Source organism: Lissotriton helveticus, chromosome 1_2, assembly GCF_964261635.1.
Source record: "Lissotriton helveticus chromosome 1_2, aLisHel1.1, whole genome shotgun sequence".
Lineage (NCBI taxonomy): Eukaryota > Metazoa > Chordata > Amphibia > Caudata > Salamandridae > Lissotriton > Lissotriton helveticus.
Genome location: NC_136058.1, coordinates 330911762 through 330934058, shown reverse-complemented (window position 1 = coordinate 330934058; position 22297 = coordinate 330911762). Strand labels below are relative to the sequence as shown.

The following is a 22297-nucleotide window of genomic DNA, read 5'->3' as shown; positions in this document are numbered from 1 at the left end:
TAAAAAAAATTAAAAGCCATTGTTATTTGTAATATCAATACATCTAAGTCACTTAAATACAACACATATCGCATTACAAATACTGTCGGTGTCACATTTGAGAAAGTTAAAACTATTGGCATTGTAAATGACAAAGCTATGAATTTCGCTATTTTCAAAACCAACACATAAGTAAAAAATTTGTCATTTACAATACCAATAGCTCAAACTTTCCTGATGCGAGACCTATTGCATTGCAAATGCTTGTTTGGAGAGAGATAGTTGAGGGGACTGCATCAACGGAACCGGGCACCAGGGCTGGAAGATGCAAAGTGGAGCAGGACATTCTGTCATTTCCTTATTCGGAGTGATAGATTAAGACGTCTGCTGTGTGGTATACTATTAAAGCGCTCCAGGGTCCGAGCCACTGTCCTGCACCCGGCACAGGTCCAGGGGAGCAGTGTCTCTCTTCCAGGCCTGTGCTTAGCGCCCCGAGGCTCAGTGCGGAGTCAGAGGCGCTGGATGAAGTGAGATGAACTCTGGGGTCCTCTGACCAGGAAACTCCGTCACCGAGGGCTCCTGTGAGACGTCACTGCAGCGCCAAGGAGAGGCCTGTCCAGAGGAGGGGCAAAGGAGGAGAGGCCTGTCCAGAGGAGGAGAGGCCTGTCCAGAGGAAGGGCAGAGGAGGAGAGGCCTGTCCAGAGGAGGGGCAGAGGAGGAGAGGCCTGTCCAGGGGTGCAAGAGAGGTGAGGCCTGTCCAGAAGAGGTGAGGCCTGTCCAGGGGGTGCAGAGGAGGTGAGGCCTGTCCAGGTGGGGTGCAGAGGAGGTAAGGCCTGTCCAGGGGTGCAAGAGAGGTGAGGCCTGTCCAGGGGGTGCAAGAGAGGTGAGGCCTGTCCAGGGGGTGCAGAGGAGGTGAGGCCTGTCCAGGGGGTGCAAGAGAGGTGAGGCCTATCCAGGGGTGCAAGAGAGGTGAGGCCTGTCCAGGGGGTGCAGAGGAGGTGAGGCCTGTCCAGTGGGTGCAAGAGAGGTGATGCCTGTCCAGAGGAGGGGCAGAGGAGGTGAGGCCTGTCCAGGTGGGGCAGAGGAGGAGAGGCCTGTCCAGAAGAGGTGAGGGCTGTCCATGGGTTGGAGAGGAGGTGAGGTGAGGCCTGTCCAGAGGGGGTAGAGGAGGTGAGGCCTGTGCAGGGGATGCAAGAGAGGTGAGGCCTGTCCAGAAGAGGCGAGGCCTGTCCAGGGGTGCAGAGGAGGAGAGGCCTGTCCAGGGGGTGCAAGAGAGGTGATGCCTGTCCAGAGGAGGGGCAGAGGAGGTGAGGCCTGTCCAGAGGGGGTAGGGGGTGCAAGAGAGGTGAGGCCTGTCCAGGGGTGCAAGAGAGGTGATGCCTGTCCAGGGAGTGCAAGGGAGTGCAGAACCTTCTAACCTCATGAGGCGGAAGCCGGGAGATAGCTGCCAATTGTTTTTAAAAATGTATGTGTCACTTGAAATAACTTTGCTGATTTTAAAAGCACTTTACTCACCTAGGCTTTACAGGACTCGGTCCTAGAAGCACACTGCACAGCTGCTCCAGCGCTGTCAGCGGACTCACAAACAACCACGGCGCCATTGCCGGCGTGCGAATAGGCCACGCCCCCTTGGAGGTCACGCCCCCTCCCGAGCAGGTATTTAACGCTGATCGAGAGCGTTGCCTGCCAGAACCTTCTAACCTCCTGAGGCGGAAAGCCGGGAGATAGCTGCCAATTGTTTTTTAAAAATGTATGTGTCAATTGAAATAACTTTGCTGATTTTAAAAGCACTTTACTCACCTAGGCTTTACAGGACTCGGTCCTAGAAGCACACTGCACAGCTGCTCCAGCGCTGTCAGCGGACTCACAAACAACCACGGCGCCATTGCCGGCGTGCGAATAGGCCACGCCCCCTTGGAGGCCACGCCCCTTCCTCCCTCCCTATAAAGTATGTGTCTCTACCGTACGCGCAGCGGACGGGCGCAGCGGGCGCGCCGTTTGCGTGCCGAAGGCGCGCCTAAGGCAAGCCCGTCTTCGCCCGTCATCGCCAAGTCATCGCCTCTCGCCAGCCCCCCTGCTCAAATACACAGGCGGCATACTATTATGATAAAAATCACCTCCTGGCACTTAATCCAGGCCTATGCTGTGACAAGCTAGAGGGTTGCGTGGGCCAGACTGCTCTCCAGTGTAAGTCTTGTAATTTTATTATACCGGAACCAAACCTACCTAGACACAGAGCTACTAGAAGAAATCTCTCCTCGCTCACAATCTCTCAGCTGAATGTCAGGTCCCTGGTTAAACACCATTCTGAGGTCTATACGCTCGTGACAGACGAGAACCCAGACATACTGTTTCTGAGTGAAACCTGGCTCAAGGACGAACTAACTAGCATTCCCAATCTTACGCTACCGGATGGTTTCCTATGACCTCTATCAATAGAGATTCTAGGGGAGGCGGAATTGCAGTCATTCATAGAGCATCATACAATTGTACCTTTACAAAAGAATACATTACGGGATGTGAGTGTGCTCATTTTAAAATCACCACCAGCCCGCATTTTTCCTTCTCTGGCATCTTTATTTATAGACCTCCGGGGCCCACCGCCAAATTCACAGAGGAATTGCTAGAGACTGCCCATGCCTTGGTTGCTAGCTCCGCCAACTTCACAATCCTGGGGGATCTAAACCTCCATTTTGACTCCCTCTTGGATCCGTCCATTAACAATCTCCTAGCGGACTTGACAGCCTTGCAACTGACCCCTCTTATAAAATCCCCTACACACACGGCTGGTCACATACTTTACCCAGTTTTCACTAATATTCCTGCAGCTAGAGCAGACCCTCCTAAACCTATGGGATGGACTGACCACTTCCTTGTCACATTTATGATTACGGCCGCCATCCAACCCAATAGGGCGCCGCCCGTCTCTCGTTTTAAGCGACCCTGGCACAAACTCCATAATATGGACCTTTCTGCCAGTTTAGGTGAACCCAATTTCGAAATCACTAATGACATTAGCATGTCATATACCGCTTTTCAGGAGTGGATTATGAAAGGACTCGACACTATCATACCAGCCAAATGGACTAGAGGACGGAGCACCCCCTCTAACCCATGGTATGATGAGAACTTGAAAATGCGCAGAAAGGAATGCAAAAAAGCGGAACGGCATTGGAGGAAAAACTATAGGGACAAGGACAAAGTATATTACCTGGCCACACTTAAGCTATACCATAAAGCTATACGCTCGGCTCGTGCATCCTTCTATGCCAAGGAAATTGACTCCAGCACCAATCCCACGAAAACAATTTTTAAACTGGTATTTTTAAACTGGTACAAAAATTACAAAACGGTGGCAATCCTGCCTCGTGTATTTCCTCCACTCAGCAGTGTGATGACCTCGCCACTTTCTTCACAGAGAAGGTGAGAAAAATATATGATTCCTTCTCACATACCCAATCTGATCACACCAGCTCTCCCAATCTCTCCTTTGAGGGCTCCAAGCTCACCCATTTGCCAGCTATCTCTCTTGAAGACCTAGCTATAATTTGCAGAAGGGTGAAATCTGGTGCCCCCTCAGACCACATGAGACCAGCTTATTTTCTAGAATCGCTGGATTTCTTTCTTCCTTCTCTGGCCACACTCCTTAATCTCTCCTTCTCATCAGCTACGGTACCCATATGTTGGAAACAGGCCTGGGTTACTCCCATTATTAAAAAACCTACTTTAGACCCCACAAAGCCGGAGAACTACAGGCCCGTTTCACTGCTCCCTTGGGTGTCCAAACTAGCGGAAGCCCATGCGAACTCCGTACTCTCGGACCATATGGCCAAAAATAACATCTTGGACCCTTCCCAACATGGGTTCAGGCCTGGACATAGTACGGAGTCCGCCCTTCTTTCCACTACGGAACACCTGCGGAGGATTATGGACACCGGTCAGAGTGCTGCGCTGATACTGCTCGACCTCAGCGCAGAATTTGACACGGTCTCCCATTATATCCTACTGAGCCGGCTGGAAAGCATCGGGATCAGTGATCGGGCATTGGAATGGTTTCGATCGTTCCTCACGAGCAGATCTTTTCGCGTGTCAGCCCCCCCTTTTATCTCTCAATCACATGCCATTGGCCAGGGAGTCTCGCAGGGCTCTGCCCTCAGCCCATCCCTTTTTAATTTGTATATGCAACCCCTTGCGGCAGTGGCTAAAGATAGGGACCTCATGCTGGTGTCGTATGCTGACGATACACAGCTGGTTATCACCCTCACGGAGGTGCCTTCGGCCACTGCCACAAGATTTAGGGATGGGTTGGTGGCCGTTACTAATTGGATGACTGCAAACTGCCTTCAACTGAATGCAGGAACAACCGAGGTGCTACTCTTGGGCAAGAACACCGGGTGCTGGAACGACAATTGGTGGCCCCCCTAGTTGGGTCCCACCCCCCCTCCCAAATCTCTGGTCAAAAACTTGGGAGTATGGCTAGATTCCGCGCTGAATTACCAAACACATACTAAAAAAGTAGCAGCTACATGCATTGGGTTGCTAAGAAGCCTTAACCCCATCCTAGGCTTCTTTGACCCCAAAACACGGCAGCTCATTGTCCAATCCACCATTCTTGCCCGGCTGGATTATGCGAGCGTCCTTTTATGAGGCGCTAACAAAGCCGAGACAACCAGGTTTCAGCGAATCCAGAACTCAGCGGCCAGGGCAATTGTAGGCCTTCCCAGAAGATGCTCTGCTAGAGCCACGATACAGAGACTCCACTGGCTTCCTGTGGAAGCTCGTATTCAGTTTAAGGCCCTTACCACGGCTTTTAAAATCCTTAAAACTGATGGCCCCAAACTCCTTCAATCGCTGTTAACTCCCTACACCCCCAACGCAATCTTCGGTCCATGGGTCAACACTTAGTAGTGGTTCCTCGCATGAGGCTTTGCCGGATCGGGGGGCGTTCCTTTAGACTTTTGGGAGCAAAACTGTGGAACTCCCTGCCCCCACACATCCGCTGCCTCGACAACCTGTCTGCTTTTCGCAAAGCTATAAAAACTCACCTCTTTCCATTACTGTCACCTTCACTCTCCCTATCACCTCCCCAGTAGGTGTGCCATGGTTCTTAGCGCCGGGACGCCCCGTTGCTGGGGCAGCTGTCGCGCTCAACAAACCTATAGAATAGAATAGAATAGGTGAGGCCTGTCCAGGGGGTGCAAGAGAGGTGAGGCCTGTCCAGGGGAGGCAGAGGAGGTGAGGTCTGTCCAGGTGGGTGCAGAGGAGCTGAGGCCTGTCCAAGGGGAGTAGAGGAGGTGAGGCCTGTCCAGGGGTGCAAGAGAGGTGAGGCCTGTCCAGGGGTGCAAGAGAGGTGAGGCCTGTCCATGGGAGGTAGAGGAGGTGAGGCCTGTCCAGGGGGTGCAAGAGAGGTGAGGCCTGTCCAGGGGAGGCAGAGGAGGTGAGGCCTGTCCAGGGGTTGCAAGAGAGGTGAGGCCTGTCCAGAAGAAGTGAGGCCAGTCCAGGGGGGTGCAAGAGAGGTGAGGCCTGTCCAGGGGGTGCAAGAGAGGTGAGGCCTTTCCAGGGGGGTACAAGAGAGGTGAGGCCTGTCCAGGGGGTACAAGAGAGATGAGGCCTATCCAGGAGGTGCAAGAGAGGTGAGGACTGTCCGGGGGGGGGAGAGGAGGTGAGGCCTGTCTAGGGGATGCAAGAGAGGTGAGGCCTGTCCATGGGATGCAAGAGAGGTGAGGCCTGTCCAGAAGAGGCGAGGCCTGTCCAGGGGTGCAGAGGAGGAGAGGCCTGTCCAGGGGTGCAGAGGAGGAGAGGCCTGTCCAGGGGGTGCAAAGGAGATGAGGCCTGTCCAGGGGGTGCAAGGGAGGTGAGGCCTGACCAGGGGAGGCAGAGGAGGTGAGGCCTGTCCAGGGGAGGCAGAGGAGGTGATGCCTGTACAGGGGCTGCAGAGGAAGTGAGGCCTGTCCAGGGGGTGCAAAGGAGGAGAGGCCTGTCCAGGGGTGCAGAGTAGGAGAGGCCTGTCCAGGGGGTGTAAGGGAGGTGAGGCCGGTCCTGGGGGTGCAAGATAGGTGAGGCCTGTCCAGGGGGTGCAAGAAAGGTGAGGCCTGTCCAGGGGGTGCAGAGGAGGTGAGGCCTGTCCAGGGGAGGCAGAGGAGGTGAGGCCTGTCCAGGGGGTGCAAGAGAGGTGAGGACTGTCCGGGGGGGGGGGAAAGGAGGTGAGGCCTGTCCAGGGGATGCAAGAGAGGTGAGGCCTGTCCAGGGGAGGCAGAGGAGGTGGGGACTGTCCGTGAGGCCTGTCCAGGGGGTGCAGAGGAGGTGAGGACTGTCCAGGGGGGCGGGGGAGGGGATGCGAGGTGAGGCCTGTCCAGGGGGTGCAGAGGAGGTGAGGACTGTCCGGAGGGGTGGGGGTAGAGGAGGTGAGGCCTGCCCAGGGGATGCAAGAGAGGTGAGGCCTGTCCAGTGGGTGCAGAGGAGGTGAGGTCTGTCCAGGGGGTGCTGAAGAGGTGAGGCCTGTCCAGAGGGTGCAATTGATGAGGCCTGTCCAGGGAGTACAAGAGAGGTGAGGCCTGTTAAGGGGGTGCAGAGGAGGTGAGGCCTGTCCAGGGGGTGCAGAGGAGGTGAGGCCTGTCCAGAAGAGGTGAGGTTTCCAGGTGGGTGCAAGAGATGAGCCCTGTCCAGGGGGTGCAGAGGAGGTGAGGCCTGTCCAGGTGTGTGCAAGAGATGAGGCCTGTCCAGATGGGTGCAAGAGATGAGGCCTATCCAGGTGGGTGCAAGAGATGAGGGCTGTCCAGGGGGTGCAAGAGATGAGGTCTGTCCAGGGGGTGCAAGAGAGGCGAGGCCTTTCCAGGGGGTACAAGAGAGGTGAGGCCTGTCCAGGGGGTACAAGAGAGGTGAGGCCTGTCCAGGGGGTGCAAGAGAGGTGAGGACTGTCCAGGGGTGGGGGGGGAGAGAGGAGGTGAGGCCTGTCCAGGGGATGCAAGAGAGGTGAGGCCTGTCCAGGGGGTGCAAGAGAGGTGAGGCCTGTCCAGAAGAGGTGAGGCCTGTCCAGGGGTGCAGAGGAGGAGAGGCCTGTCCAGGGGGTGCAGAGGAGGAGAGGCCTGTCCAGGGGTGCAGAGGAGGAGAGGCCTGTCCTGGGGGTACAAGGGAGGTGAGGCATGTCCAGAGGGTGCAAGAGAGGTGAGGCCTGTCCAGGGGGTGCAAGAGAGGTGAGGCTTGTCCAGGGGAGGCAGGGGAGATGAGGCCTGTCCAGGGGCTGCAGAGGAGGTGAGGCCTGTCCAGGTGGTGCAGAGGTGGAGAGGCCTGTCCAGGGGTGCAGAGGAGGAGAGGCCTGTCCAGGGGGTACAAGAGAGGTGAGGCCTGTCCAGGGGGTGCAAGAGAGGTGAGGCCTGTCCAGGGGTGCAGAGGAGGTGAGGCCTGTCCAGGGGTGCAGAGGAGGTGAGGACTGTCCGTGAGGCCTGTCCAGGGAGAGCAGAGGAGGTGAGGACTGTCCGTGGAGGGGGGGCAGAGGAGGTGAGGCCTGTCCAGGGGATGCAAGAGAGGTGAGGGCTGTCCAGTGGGTGCAGAGGAGGTGAGGCCTGTCCAGGGGGTGCAGAGGAGGTGAGGCCTGTCCAGAGGGTGCAATTGATGAGGCCTGTCCAGGGAGTACAAGAGAGGTGAGGCCTGTAAAGGGGGTGCAGAGGAGGTGAGGCCTGTCCAGGGGGTGCAGAGGAGGTGAGGTCTGTCCAGGTGTGTGCAAGAGATGAGGCCTGTCCAGGTGTGTGCAAGAGATGAGGCCTGTCCAGGGGGTGCAGAGGAGATGAAGCCTGTCCAGAAGAGGTGAGGTTTCCAGGTGGGTGCAAGAGATGAGCCCTGTCCAGGGGGTGTAGAGGAGGTGAGGTCTGTCCAGGTGTGTGCAAGAGATGAGGCCTGTCCAGGTGTGTGCAAGAGATGAGGCCTGTCCAGGTGTGTGCAAGAGATGAGGCCTGTCCAGGGGGTGCAAGAGATGAGGCCTGTCCAGTTGAGTGCAAGAGATGAGGCCTGTCCAGGGGGTGCAAGAGGTGAGGCCTGTCCTGGTGAGTGCAAGAGATGAGGCCTGTCCAGGGGGTGCAGAGGAGTTACGGCCTGTCCAGGGGGTGCAGAGGAGTTGAGGTCTATCCAGGTGGGTGCAAGAGAGGTGAAGCCTGTCCAGGGGAGGCAGAGGAGGTGAGGCCTGTCCAGGGGACGCAGAGGAGATGAGGCCTGAGCAGGGGGTGCTGAGGAGGCGAGACCTGTCCGGGGGGGGAGAGTCGGTGAGGCCTGTCCAGGGGGTGCAGAGGAGATGAGGCCTGTCCAGGGGTGCAGAGGAGGTGAGGCCTGTCCAGAACAGTGCAGAGGAGCTGAGGCTGTCCAGAGTAGTGTAGAGTAGGTGAGGCCTGCCCAAGTGTGGCAGAGGAGTTGAGGCCTATCAAGGGGTGTGCCGAGGAGGTGAGTCTGTCAAGGGGTGTGCAGAGGAAGTGAGGACTGTCTTGTGCTGGGGGGGGAGGGGTGAGAGGAAGCGAGGCATGTCCAGGTTGGGCAGAAGAGGTGAGTCCTGTCCAGGGGGAGTGGAGGAGGTGAGACCTGTCTGGGTATGGTGCATCGGAGATCGGACATGTCCAGGGGGGTGCAGAGCATGTGAGTCCTCTCCAGACCGATCCAGAGGAGGTGAGGCCTGTCCTGTGCTGGTGGGTGTTTATGAGGTGACACCTGCCAGGGGGTGCAGAAGAGGTGACGCCTGTCCAGGTGGGTGCAGAGGAGGTAAGGCCTGTCCAGGGGGTGCAGAGGAGGCATGGGACCTGTCCAGGGGGTGCAGAGTAGAGGCATGAGGCCTGTCCAGAGTGGCACAGAGGAGCTAACACTTGTAAGTTTCAGAGCGATCTTGAGGCTATTTCGGAGTGGATGACTGCCAACTGTCTCCAACTCAACGCCAGCAAGTCAGAAGTACAGCTGGTGGGGAGGGATGGAGAGCCGTGGAGTGAGCACTGGTGACCTGCCATGATGGAGTCAGCACCTGTTCCCAAACAGGTTGTAAAAACCTAGGGTTCTGGATAGACTCCGCCTTCTGTTTTCGAACCCAAACCCAGAGGGTGGCGGGGATTTGTTTTGGGCTACTGTGATGGCTTAAGCCCCTGTTGGGCTTTTTTTGACCCCCCTATCAGGCATATTATCACCCAGGCCTTGATTCTGTCAAGACTAGTTCCCTCTATTTGGGGGTCAATCAGTCTGAAATTGTCAGACAACAAAGGGTTCAGAATATAGCGGCTCGAGCTCTCCTTGGTCTGCCGAGGAGGTGTCCTACCTCTAATGCTATCCACTGCCTTCATTGGCTGCCCGTGGCCAAGCGCTTAGAGTTCAAGGCCCTCTGTATTACTTTTAAAATCCTTAATTGTTCTTCTCCTTGTATGCTAACTAATCTTCAGACCTTCTATATCCCCTCTCGCCAACTTCGCTCTATTGGACAGAATCTTGTGGCTGTTCCCAGGGTCAGGAGGGCTTGTGCTGGGGGTGCTCTTTTCGTGTGTTGGCCTCAAAGCTCTGGAATGTGCTCCCCATCTCCATTCGCAGTATAAATTCCTACCTGCCGTTCTGGAAAGCTGTGAAAACGTACCTCTTCCTTCTGTTATAAGCTGGCTCGCTCTGTGACTTGCTTTGAAGTTTTCTGCTCTCAGCGCCCGGACGCCCTTTTGCTGGGGTGCGCTCTACAAAATTTATAACATCACATAACGCATAACGCCTGTCTAGGGAGTGCAGAAGAGGTAGACCTGTCCTTTGCTGGAGGTGCAGAGAAGGTGAGGCCTGTCCTGGGGTACAGAAGAGGTGTGGCCTTTCGAGGGGTACGGAGGAGGGGAGGTCTCCACAGAGGTGAGGCCGGTCCAGAACAATGCAGAGAAGGTTAGGCCTCTCCTGTGCTGGTAGGTGCGTAGGAGGTGAGGCCTGTCCAGTGGCTACAGAAGACGGGAGGCTTGTCCAGGAGGGTGCAGAGATGGTGAGGCCTCTCCAGAATGGCATAGAGGAGGTAACACCTGTCCAGGGGTGTATAGGTGAGGTGAGTCCAGTCCAGGGAGTGTAGAAAAGGTGAGGACTGTCCTGGGATGCAGAGGAGGGAATGCCAGTCCAGGGGACTGCAGAGGAGGTGAGACCTGTTCAGGGGGTTGCAGAGGAGGTGAGACCTGTCCAGGGGGTGCAGAGGAGGTGAAGTCTGTCCAGAATAATGCAGAGGAGAGGAGCCTTTCCTGTGTTTGGGCGTGTGTAGGAGGTGAGCCTGTCCAGAGGGGGTATAGAGGAGGTGAGCCTGTCTTGTGGGATGCATGGTTGGTGAGGCCTGTGCAAGGGGGTTGCAGAGGATGTGAGGCCTGTGCAGGTGGGGGCTGCAGAGGAGGTGAGGCCTGTGCAGGTGGGGTGCAGAGTAGGTGAGGCCTGTGCATGTGGGGTGCAAAAAAGGTGAGGCCGTTTATGCAGTGTAGCGGAGGTGAGGCATCTCCTTATGGTGCAGCGGAGTGGAGGCCTGTCCATGCGGTGCAGCGGACTGGAGGCCTGTCCGTGCAGTGCAGCAGAGATGCGGCCTGTCCATGCAGTGCAGCGGAGGTGAGAGCTTTCCCTGCGGTGCAGAGGAGGTGAAACCTGTTCACAGGGTACAGAGGAGACATGAAGCCTGCTCAGGTGGGTAAGGAGGAAGTGAGGCATCCTTGGAGTGGTGCAGAGGAGGTGAGGCTTGTCCATGGGAGTACAGAGGAGGTGAGGCCTATCCATGGGGTACAGAGGAAGTGAGGACTGTTCTGTGCAGAGGGGGTAAAGCCTGTTCTGGGGGTGAGGAGGAGGTAGAGCCTGTCCGGGGGAAAATAGAGGAGTTGAGGCTTGCCCATGGGAGTGCAGAGAAGGCGAAGCCTGTCAGGGGGGTGCAGCGGAGGTGAGGCCTGCCCAAGCGTGAACCCATTGCTGCTTCGTCTCTGTTCAGATGCCGACACCAGGAAGCCTTTTTACATGTTTTGGGAGGAAAAGACAAGCTGCCTGTCTTGTGACTCCAGAGCAGCCGCTCTGTATTGAAGGATACTTATCGGCAGGGGTGCTCATTCTGCATGTTGCCACGTCTCAATCTACCAAACGTTCTAGGTGAGGGTAACTGCAAATCTCCTTTACCTGCAGTCCTGCCAAGTACCACGCATCAGGCTTTAGACCAGGGGTACTCAAAGTACGGCCCGCGGGCCAGTAGCGGCCCGGCAAGCCTTCCGTGGCGGCCCGCGGACCTTGAGACATCGCACATGTGTTCTTTTTTAAACTTAAGCAAACACCTCTGTAGCAGCATTGCGGCGTCAGAGACACTTCTCTGTGGGGGCCGGGCGATTCCAGCCACAGTCAAGAGTGGGGCTGCAGGGGCGCTAATCGGTGAGCAAAGCCTCATTTACAAGTAAATGGTCTTTCAAAGACCTGTGAAGTACTGGGGTCCCTGGAGGCTGTGTCAGCCCAGCCTGACACACAGGGGAGGAGGGGGGGGGAGAGAGGAGCGGACAGCAGGAACTGAGAGCTGTGTGAGGTGCGGGGACAGAGCAGGGAGTTAGAGCCCGGGTGAGGGAAGGTGGGAGGGCAGAGCAGTGAGTGAGAGCCCGGGTGAGGGAAGGTGGGAGGGCAGAGCAGTGAGAGGGCAGACCCGTGAGTTAGAGCCCGGGTGAGGGAAGGTGGGAGGGCAGAGCAGTGAGAGGGCAGACCAGTGAGTTAGAGCCGGGGTGGGGGAAGGTGAGAGGGCAGAGCAGTGAGAGCGCAGATCAGTGAGTGAGAGCCCAGGTGAGGGAAGGTGGGAGGGCAGAGCAGTGGGAGGGCAGAGCAGTGAGAGGGCAGACCAGTGAGAGGGCAGACCAGTGAGTTAGAGCCCAGGTGAGGGAAGGTGAGAGGGCAGAGCAGTGAGAGCGCAGACCAGTGAGTGAGAGCCCGGGTGAGGGAAGGTGGGAGGGCAGAGCAGTGAGAGGGCAGACCAGTGAGTGAGAGCCCGGGGGAGGGAAGGTGGGAGGGCAGAGCAGTGAGAGGGCAGACCCGTGAGTTAGAGCCCGGGTGAGGGAAGGTGGGAGGGCAGAGCAGTGAGAGGGCAGACCAGTGAGTGAGAGCCCGGGTGAGGGAAGGTGAGAGGGCGGAGCAGTGAGAGGGCAGACCAGTGAGTTAGAGCCGGGGTGGGGGAAGGTGGGAGGGCAGAGCAGTGAGAGGGCAGACCAGTGAGTTAGAGCCGGGGTGGGGGAAGGTGAGAGGGCGGAGCAGTGAGAGGGCAGACCCGTGAGTTAGAGCCCGGGTGAGGGAAGGTGGGAGGGCAGAGCAGTGAGAGCGCAGACCAGTGAGTGAGAGCCCGGGTGAGGGAAGGTGGGAGGGCACAGCAGTGAGAACGCAGACCAGTGAGTGAGAGCCCGGGTGAGGGAAGGTGGGAGGGCGGAGCAGTGAGAGGGCAGACCAGTGAGTGAGAGCCCGGGTGAGGGAAGGTGGGAGGGCGGAGCAGTGAGAGGGCAGACCAGTGAGTGAGAGCCCGGGTGAGGGAAGGTGGGAGGGCAGAGCAGGGAGTGAGAGCCCAGTGAGGTAGGAGGGCATCAGGGAGTGAGAGCCGGGTGAGGTGGGAGGGCAGAGCAGGGAGTGAGAGCCAGGTGAGGTGACAGAGGGCAGCAGGGAATGAGAGCTGGGTGAGGTGGGAGGGCAGCAGGGAATGAGAGCTGGGTGAGGTGGGAGGGCAGCAGGAATTGAGAGCCGGGTGAGGTGGGAGGGCAGCAGGGAGTGAGAACCCGGGTTAGGTGGGAAGGCAGCAGGGAGTGAGAGCCAGGTGAGGTGGGAGGGCAGCAGGGAGTGAGAGCCCGGGTGAGGTGGGAGGGCAGCAGGGAGTGAGAGCCTGGGTGAGGTGGGAGGGCAGCAGGGAGTGAGAGCCTGGGTGAGGTGGGAGGGCAGCAGGGAGTGAGAGCCTGGGTGAGGTGGGAGGGCAGCAGGGAGTGAGAGCCTGGGTGAGCTGGGAGGGCAGCAGGGAGTGAGAGCCTGGGTGAGGTGGGAGGGCAGCAGGGAGTGAGAGCCAGGTGAGGTGGGAGGGCAGCAGGGAGTGAGAGCCAGGTGAGGTGGGAGGGCAGCAGGGAGTGAGAGCCCGGTGAGGTGGGAGGGCAGCAGGGAGTGAGAGCCAGGTGAGGTGGGAGGGCAGCAGGGAGTGAGAGCCCGGTGAGGTGGGAGGGCAGCAGGGAGTGAGAGCCCGGTGAGGTGGGAGGGCAGCAGGGAGTGAGAGCCAGGTGAGGTGGGCGGGCAGCAGGGAGTGAGAGCCAGGTGAGGTGGGAGGGCAGCAGGGAGTGAGAGCCTGGGTGAGGTGGGAGGGCAGCAGGGAGTGAGAGCCTGGGTGAGGTGGGAGGGCAGCAGGGAGTGAGAGCCAGGTGAGGTGGGAGGGCAGCAGGGAGTGAGAGCCCGGTGAGGTGGGAGGGCAGCAGGGAGTGAGAGCCAGGTGAGGTGGGAGGGCAGCAGGGAGTGAGAGCCCGGTGAGGTGGGAGGGCAGCAGGGAGTGAGAGCCCGGTGAGGTGGGAGGGCAGCAGGGAGTGAGAGCCAGGTGAGGTGGGAGGGCAGCAGGGAGTGAGAGCCAGGTGAGGTGGGCGGGCAGCAGGGAGTGAGAGCCAGGTGAGGTGGGAGGGCAGCAGGGAGTGAGAGCCTGGGTGAGGTGGGAGGGCAGCAGGGAGTGAGAGCCTGGGTGAGGTGGGAGGGCAGCAGGGAGTGAGAGCCAGGTGAGGTGGGCGGGCAGCAGGGAGTGAGAGCCAGGTGAGGTGGGAGGGCAGCAGGGAGTGAGAGCCAGGTGAGGTGGGAGGGCAGCAGGGAGTGAGAGCCCGGTGAGGTGGGAGGGCAGCAGGGAGTGAGAGCCTGGGTGAGGTGGGAGGGCAGCAGGGAGTGAGAGCCCTGTGAGGTGGGAGGGCAGAGCAGGGAGTGAGAGCCTGAGTGAGGTGGGAGGGCAGAGCAGGGAGTGAGAGCCTGAGTGAGGTGGGAGGGCAGCAGGGAGTGAGAGCCTGGGTGAGGTGACAGAGGGCAGCAGGGAGTGAGAGCCGGGTGAGGTGAGACAGATAGAGATAGTGACAGATAAAGACATATAGAGACAGACAGATAGAGGTAGAGACAGATAGAGACCGGGGCAGACAGAGCTAGGTAGGGTCAAAGACAGGGACAGAGACAGATAGTGGTAGATGCAGACAGCTTTAGAGACAGAGAGAGACACAGAGAGAGACACAGAGAGAGACACAGAGGGAGACACAGAGGGAGAGAGGGAAACAGACAGAGGGAGGGATGGAGACTGAGAGGGAGATAGACAGAGGGAGATAGACAGAGGGAGATAGACAGAGGGAGATAGACAGAGGGAGAAAGACAGAGGGAGACAGGCAGAGGGAGGGAGACAGAGGGAGGGAGACGGACGGAGGGAGGAAGACAGATGGAGGGAGACAGAGGGTGACAGAGGGAGAAAGGGAGACAGACAGAGGGAGAAAGAGGGAGAGTGGGAGATAGACAGAGGGAGGGAGACAGACATAGGGTGACAGAGGGAGACACACAGAGGGAGGGAGACACACAGAGGGAGGAAGACAGACAGACAGAGGGAGGGAGACAGACAGAGGGAGGGAGACAGACAGACAGAGGGAGGGAGGGAGGGAGACAGAGGGAGGTAGGGAGACAGAGGGAGGGAGGGAGACAGACAGAGGGAGGTAGGGAGACAGAGGGAGGGAGGGAGACAGACAGAGGGAGGTAGGGAGACAGAGGGTGGAATGGAGACAGACAGAGGGAGGGAGACAGACAGACAGAGGGAGGGAGACAGACAGACAGAGGGAGGGAGGGCAACAGACAGAGGGAGGGAAGGCAACAGACAGACAGAGGGAGGGAGGGAGGGAGACAGAGGGAGGTAGGGAGACAGAGGGAGGGAGGGAGACAGACAGAGGGAGGTAGGGAGACAGAGGGTGGAATGGAGACAGAGGGAGGGAGGGAGACAGACAGGGCAGACGGAGGGAGGGAGACAGAGGGAGATGGACAGTGGGACACAGATAGAGGGAGACAGATGGAGGGAGACGGAGAGAGGGAAGGAAAGAGAGGGAGGGAGACAAAGAGAGAAAGAGGTGAGACAGAGAGACAGAGGGAGAGAAACAGAGGGAGTCAGAGAGGGAAGGAGAGAGCGAGAGAAAGATAGAGGGAGGGAGACAGAGAGAGGGAGGGAGATAGAGAGAGAGAGAGAGAGACAGAGCGAGAGAGAGAGAGATATGTGTGTGTATGCTGGTCTGTTGGCTCAGTGGATAAACACGTCCGCTGCAGGGGCCTGTGTTCAACTTCATGGTCACAGTTTTTTTCTTTCTAGCCCCTCCCACCTCCCCCACTGACCCCGCCTCCACCGGTGCGGCCCTCGGCCACAAACCACACTGTAAATTCGGCCCCCGAGAGAAAGTTTGTGAGTACCCATGCTTTAGACTAACACATGTCAGTGTGGTGAGCTGCATCACCGCACTGAAATACAAAGTCACGCATAATATTGCCTAGCGCCTCCTCAGCTGTGAAGCCGGAGCGCTTTTAGCAACACTGATGGAAATCTGGCTGGCTCCGTGCTGCTTGCAACAGGCTTGGGGGTTGGCTCAACTCGTGTCTTCTTAGGCAGTTCATTGCAAAAACAATGTAGCAATATCTCACCCGCTGCAGCATTCACTGACGTCACAACTTGACTCAGTGATGAGCTTAACCAATAAATGAGCCACATGCTGCGTGAGTGGACGGCAGACAGTGAAGTTAGCTGCATCGCACCTCGCGTTGTGGGTTGTGTGGCCTAATGGTGTGATGACCTGCCACAGCCGGAGTGGTGTTGCACTACAGACTAGCACAGCTTAGTGAAAGACGTGGCCGGAGCGAGTGATCGAGTCCTGCACGGCGGCCGCTGCCAGGAGCCCATGCATGGGGAGCCGCTGCGGCGAGCTGGCCCTTTCCGCTGATTGTACACAAAGTGGGAAACCCAGTATACCCTTGAAGGCTTGGGCTATATAAATGATAAGGAAGGGTTGCCTTCAAGGGATTTTGTTTAAGTGCAATTGGATTCTCAAATTTTAATAAGAAATGAATCTTGGGCCTGTATTATTCTGACCCTAGCTAAACAATAGCATAACAATTCACAACTTTTATCATAAATGTGGATTGAATGAAGCAAAATAGCACAGACACCGGTGTATATAAAAAGTATTCACTTTATGAATTTGAAAAGGGTACTGAGAATGTATATATACAATGTAACAAGAAGGAAAATCATATACAATTAAATAACACCTTCACTTAAACAAAATCCCTTGAAGGCAACCCTTCCTTATCCTTTCCGCTGATGGCGCTGCTTGATACAGAGTACTAGTAATTTTCTGTGTCACTAATACAATTCCAATCATTCTCCAATTATTTGTAGTGCGGCTGTTATAATGAGCAAAGTAAAGTTGCAGCAGCTGAACCTGAGGCCTCAGAGCCTGTAGCTCCACTGTGACAGTCTGACCGTGATGGGCTGAGTGTACTCAAGCTGCGGCTGGTGCTGCACCGACTGTGTGGCAGTGTCTCAGCACCTGCATTGAACATCTTTTGCCCTAGTGACAACCCACTTCTCATTCAGAAGACACCTTTGATGCCCTTTAATATCCCCCCTTTGCAGGGGATAATTCATCATCAGGCATAATTTTAATCCAAGGATGTGGCATGTTCTGCAGTGTGGTGACGCGGCTGTCGGTGCCACACCCAGAGATGGTGGCACAGAGAAATCCATGCTTTGTGGTCTTGGGGCCTGTAGGTGGCCGTCCTCCTGGGCTGGGCGGTGGACACAAGGTGTTTTTTTCAAAAGTGAAACCCATGTATCTGAACGCATTCGTCCAAGTCTAAGAGCAGACCTTCCTCAGTCTGCATCCCCGGGATCTCCCAGTCTGGCCCCAGTTGGAAGCTTATTACAGCTATGCCCTGGCCCCTGGCTCAGCCCGTCCTGGACGCCATGTCTGGTCAGCATTGGTGTGCGCTGTGCCTGACTGTAAGGTACAGGAAGAGTTCATTTTAAACTCTATATAAAATAACAGCACACACAACTTAAAAAGAAAGACAAGTGCAATTTAAATACATTTTTTTACATTTATTTGTGCATCTTGTACCGCGCAAACTAAAACCCGAAGGTGTCAAGGCGCCTCATTATGAACCCCTGACCTTTTCCATTACTGAATGTTCTTTTCATCACATCCACCATTCTACATAGAAGAATTAGAAGAAAATTGACATTATCTTATGTTTTCTATTTTGTTTTACATATGGTATATTGTTTCATTCAGAATGTTGTGTATTGTTAAATGAGGTACATACAGTCAAGTGCTGGCTGCAGCGCTGCCCTGTTCTAAGTGGTGTTTCTTTGCACTTCAGTTAACCTTTTCAAAAACACTAATGTGCACTCTGGTATTGTTGTGAGAGTGGAAGATGAGACTTCCTACTAGTAACAAGTGGCCTGTTCGGGGCAGGGCTCTCTATCTGTTATGTTGGTTAGTGCCCGTTTCTGGTGCCCATTTCTGGTGCTTTGCTGCAGTTTTAAGATCTTCTTAGTGTTTCTTGTTCCTCAATGGGTGTAATTTCTGTTATTGATTTTCATCATGAGAAAGTGTCACTCATAGTGGTTGAAATGTCACACATAATTGCACTGAAATTATGAAAATGTCACACGTAGCAATCTGAAACCTTGGCAGCAATGCGCCTGCACCCATAAGTACTCGCACCTGTTCTGATACTTGTATTGATGACTTTGGGAGCACCTTTCTGGGCTCTATTTTGTAATGCGCAGGAAGCACTTCAACTATTGTCTTCCTCACTAATCCGCTGGAAGCGCTTCTAGTATGTTGTCCATCAACGCGCTGTGAGTGTTTCAACTATTACTTTATTCTCAACACACATGGAACACTTTTTGGGGAACCACATTGTCCACATATTGGAAGCACTTTCCCCTGTATGCGTTTGTTCCAACCCTGAATTTTGTTTCTGGATTTCTATAAAGCACCACAAAGAACGCATCAATAGGAGGAAAGACTCAGTGGTGTCAACTGAGTCTTGCCTAGGATTACCTGGATTATTGATCACTTCCACACCAAGAACCCTTAATGATTAGTAGCCCAGACACCTTATCGTCTTCATCATTATACTCAACGTTTCCTACACTATCCCTTCTGTGACAGGATTCAGCCATTTGCCCTTGGCAGTGCTCAACCAAACAAACTACCCAGGACCTCCTTTCTCTTGACCCCGCCTTCTTCCTTGTCCTGTTTTGAAAAATTACTAGAGGAAAGGGACTGTGGAGGTGGTTCATATCCGTCTTTACAAGGCCACACCGCAGGCTCAAGGTAAGCGTTGCAGTAGTCTGACAGTACCTTGAGTGCCTTGCCGCAGGCCCTGGAGCTCCCAACACTTCACTACATGGGTACCTTGGTGAAAGGAAGTGCCAGTGTGGCAGTCCTCAAAGTCTTTTATCTTTGTCTTCTCATGGAGTTTTCCTGATGTCATCTTCGTTTGTAGCCACACTGGGTCCATTGTAATGTGATTTCATTTCCTGTAATATCGTGGACTCATTAGGCTTAAAGGGAGATGAATACATTTCCAGGGATGTTGAGAACCTAATCTCAGCCACTGATGTTTACCCGCGTCTCATTCGAGTCCATCGTTGTGTGGCCCACCATGCCACCTCAGATAGCTAGCAGACATATGCAAATCAGCATTAGATTCCTTCCAATAGGAGCAGGCCAGCATGAAAGGCCAAGCCAGATCCTTTATGAACCGAAACACAAGCATTGCAAGACTGGTTTCAGCCTCTCTGGGCCTTGACTGTAGGGTGCAGCTTGATTCTAGAGGTGCAGCGAGCACTGAACCTATGTCTGGGCATAGCTGTCGCATTTAGGAATATGGAAAATGATGGATGGACTGTTTGAGTTCATCTCAGGCACTGGTAATTACTCTGGGAAGCATCCCAGCCTAACCTTGTTCTTGCTCCCCCTTGCACCTCAGCATGCAACCAACCATAATGTTTACGCCAACACTGCTTTGTATTCTGGAACTCCTAGTGTTGTTTTTTTTACCATAATGAGCATGGGATTAAAAATTCTGCCTTGCAAGGCATGTTGGCTAAAGATCAAATATTGGTTAAAGTTTTCAACATTCCCAAAGGCCGCTTGGCAGTGGTGCACACCTACACCTTCACTGAATGTCTGGATAGTTGCTGCCCAGTCTGCACATGATTTGTAAGGCAGACTTGTTCTGCTGCTGTCTGCCTATTTTGTAGGTTTGAGGCTTGCACTTCTTTTGTCCATGCTTTTTATGTTTTGTGCAAATGTGGAGCACAGAGCTTGTGATGTATATGTTTTGTTAAGGAGGCCTGCAATGTTTCTTCTCATGTTTTGTGTGAGGGAGGCCTCCAAAGCTGCCTTCTGTGCTGTACCTATTTTGCTTGAGGGTTGTCTAGAGAGTTGGTTTCCCCGCTCCAACTCTTGTTTTAACTCTACAGATGGGCCTATCTCTCTGATCCTGATGTTTACCAAACTAACTGAGGCTACAGTGAAAAAGCAGCTAATCAAATACCTTGAGTCTAACTTCTGCACAAAGACCAACCGAGGCCCCAAAATGGTCTCGCTACAGAGACAGGGCCGGCTAAAGCCCAGCAGGATATTAGCATTACCTCATCGTCCCTCCCTCGCTTCCCTTCCTTACGAAATTGAGGCATCCCTGCCTCACCAGACACCCGTACCCACGTGATTTGTCACGTGGGGACTATATATAGCCCCCAGCCCCCTCATACCTCCTGTTTTTTTCTGTCTCACCACTGTGAGATGCGCGTCCCACGCGCTGGCCGTTCTGCGGAGCTGCGGTCATTTTCTCTTTCTTGAGGGCTTCTCCCTCACTTGCTATCGCCTTCCTGGGTCTGGCGGCGCCGTCCTGGTGTATGCGAGCCTTCCCCACCGCGTTGATGTTTTTGCGGTGCACTTCTCAGGGGCTGGGCGGTCGGGTTCCGGGTGACGGAGTCACCGGCCCTGAGTGGCTGGGGCTGTGGTTCCGGTTCGGATGGCCGGAATGGAGGCGGCGGCTGGCGGATGTGCTGTAGCTTCTCGGCTGGCTGTTTCCGATGCTCCCATGCGGTAGGGGCCTCGTTTGAGGTCGTTTTTTTATACATTTTAATGTTTTTGATGATTGGTTTCATTGTCTACGAGGCTTCTTTATTGGTTGCCTCGTGTATCCTTTGTTTCTATTGGTTTTCTCCCGGCTGGGGCTGTGTTACACTTTATTTAAGGGCTTGCCTCGGCTTTCTGCCCTGTCAGTTTCACTATGGCTAAACGGACTTCGAAGCGCTTGAGGGTTTTGTCCTCCTCTGATGAGGATGATGAGGTGCCTGTCCCGGCTCGTAGGACCAGGTCCCAGGGTCCGGTGGATTCTTCTGCCCTCCTGTCTGCTTCTGAGGTGCAGTCCATGATTGAGGCTGCTGTGTCTCGTGCTTTGGAGGCGTGGGGTGCTAAGCCACGGCGCAGGTCTTCTCGTGTTGCGGGGGGTCCGGTGGACTCTCCCTCTGAGGACTCGTCTTCTTCTTCGGACTCTGCCATGCCTTCTACATCTTCGGGGAAGTTTGTGCGTAGGGAGGAGGTGCCTGCTATTCTCCAGCACATCAGGGAGAACTTGGGGTTTTCTCCTTTTGCTGCTCCCATGGGGTCCGAGGACATTTTTCCCCAATATGTTAAGCCTCCTGAACTCACTATGCCCTTTCATGGCCGCATCAAAGACTTGATTTCGGGGGAATGGCGGGACCTTGAGCGCTCCTCTGTTCCTCGCTTTTTACAAAAGCTTTATTCCCTGGAGGAGGGGGAGGTCTCTCTTCCTCACTCTGTGAAGGTGGATGCCATGTTGGCCACTCTGCTTACAAGGGCAAGGCGTCTGCCTCTGGTTCTCGCCGTTTTTGGAATCCTGCTCCTTCCTCCTCTGCATCTTTTCAGTCTTCCCGCCAGTCCTCCAGGAACTTTTCTGCTCGTCAACGCCATTTCAGGCCCAGGAAATCTTCGGCCTTGCCTGGTCCCAAGCTTCCGGCGGATACCTTCAAGAGGTAGTCCTGACGTCGACTGTGTTTCGCCCTCAGGTCCTGTGGGCGGGAGGCTGATGTCTTTCCTGGACGCTTGGCAGCTGGATGTGAGGGATCGCTGGGCATTGACTATTGTCAAGAGAGGCTATCTTATCGACTTTGTCGCCGTTCCGCCCGGCTGGGGCACCATCCTTACTCCTATCCCCAAGTCTCCGTCCAAGCGGGAGGCTCTACTGGAAGGGGTTCGGGATCTTCTGTCAAAGAAGGCGATCGTTCCGGTCCCGCTGGCGCAGCGAGGTCTGGGATGTTATTCCGTTTTGTTTCTGGTCCAGAAGGTGTCAGGGGGATTCCGGCCGGTTCTGGACCTGAAGAGGGTGAATGGTTGGGTTCGGACCGTTCACTTCAAGATGGTGACTTTGCAGTCCATCATTCCGTTGGTGGGGGTCCGGGACTTCATGACGTCTATCGATTTGCAGGACGCCTACCTTCACGTTCCTGTGGCTCGGACTCATCAGCAGTTTCTTCGCTTTGCGGTTGGCGGCTTCCACTTCCAGTTTGCGGTTTTGCCATTCGGGCTGAAGTCCGCCCCTCGGGTCTTCACCAAGCTCTTGGCCCCCTTGGTGGCCCTGGTCCACTGTCAGGGGATATTTTTACATCCTTATCTGGACGACTGGCTGGTTCATGCTCCCTCTTTCCAGTTGACTGTCGATCACACAGACTTGGTGCTGGCCGTTTTGAGGGGGCACGGCTTTCTTGTCAATCTGGGCAAGTCGTTCCTTGTTCCTTCCCAGGATCGTCTCTTCATTGGGGCCAGGTTTCGGACAGATTTGGGAGTGGTCACTCTGCCCGAGGCTCGGGTGGTCAAGATTCAGTCTCACATCCTGTCTCTGCTGTCAGGTCCAGTACAGGTGGCGGCACGTTGGCTGCAGGTATCAGGGGGATATGGCTGCCACGGTGTTTCTGGTTCCTTGGGCCAGATTTCATTTACACACGCTGTTGGCTCATGTTCTGGCGCATTGGTCTCCCCTTTGCCTTCCCCTCTCTTCTCCAATCCCGGTTTCCCCTCAGATCAGATCTTCTCTGGGTTGGTGGCTGGTTCGGGGTCATTTGCTGTAGGGTGTCTCTCTCTCTCCTCCGGCTCCGGTTGTGGTGACGACCGATGCCAGCCTCTCGGGTTGGGGGGCATGGCTGGGGGTTCATCAGTCCAGGGGCTTCTGGTCTCCCGCTCAGAACAGGATGTCATCGAACTGGAGGGAGTTGGAGGCTGTCCGTTTG

The 22297-nt window shown here is 55.4% G+C and overlaps 1 pseudogene across 1 annotated transcript in view; it reads left to right on the top strand.

Annotated features, from left to right (window-relative positions):
- Positions 1-508: 508 nt before the first annotated feature.
- LOC144803075 (uncharacterized) overlaps positions 509-22297 on the top strand; it is a 59071-nt pseudogene continuing 37282 nt past the window's right edge. Inside the window, exon 1 of the transcript XR_013605496.1 lies at positions 509-725. The product of XR_013605496.1 is annotated as an uncharacterized LOC144803075 (transcript). The remainder of the gene's footprint in view (positions 726-22297) is intronic.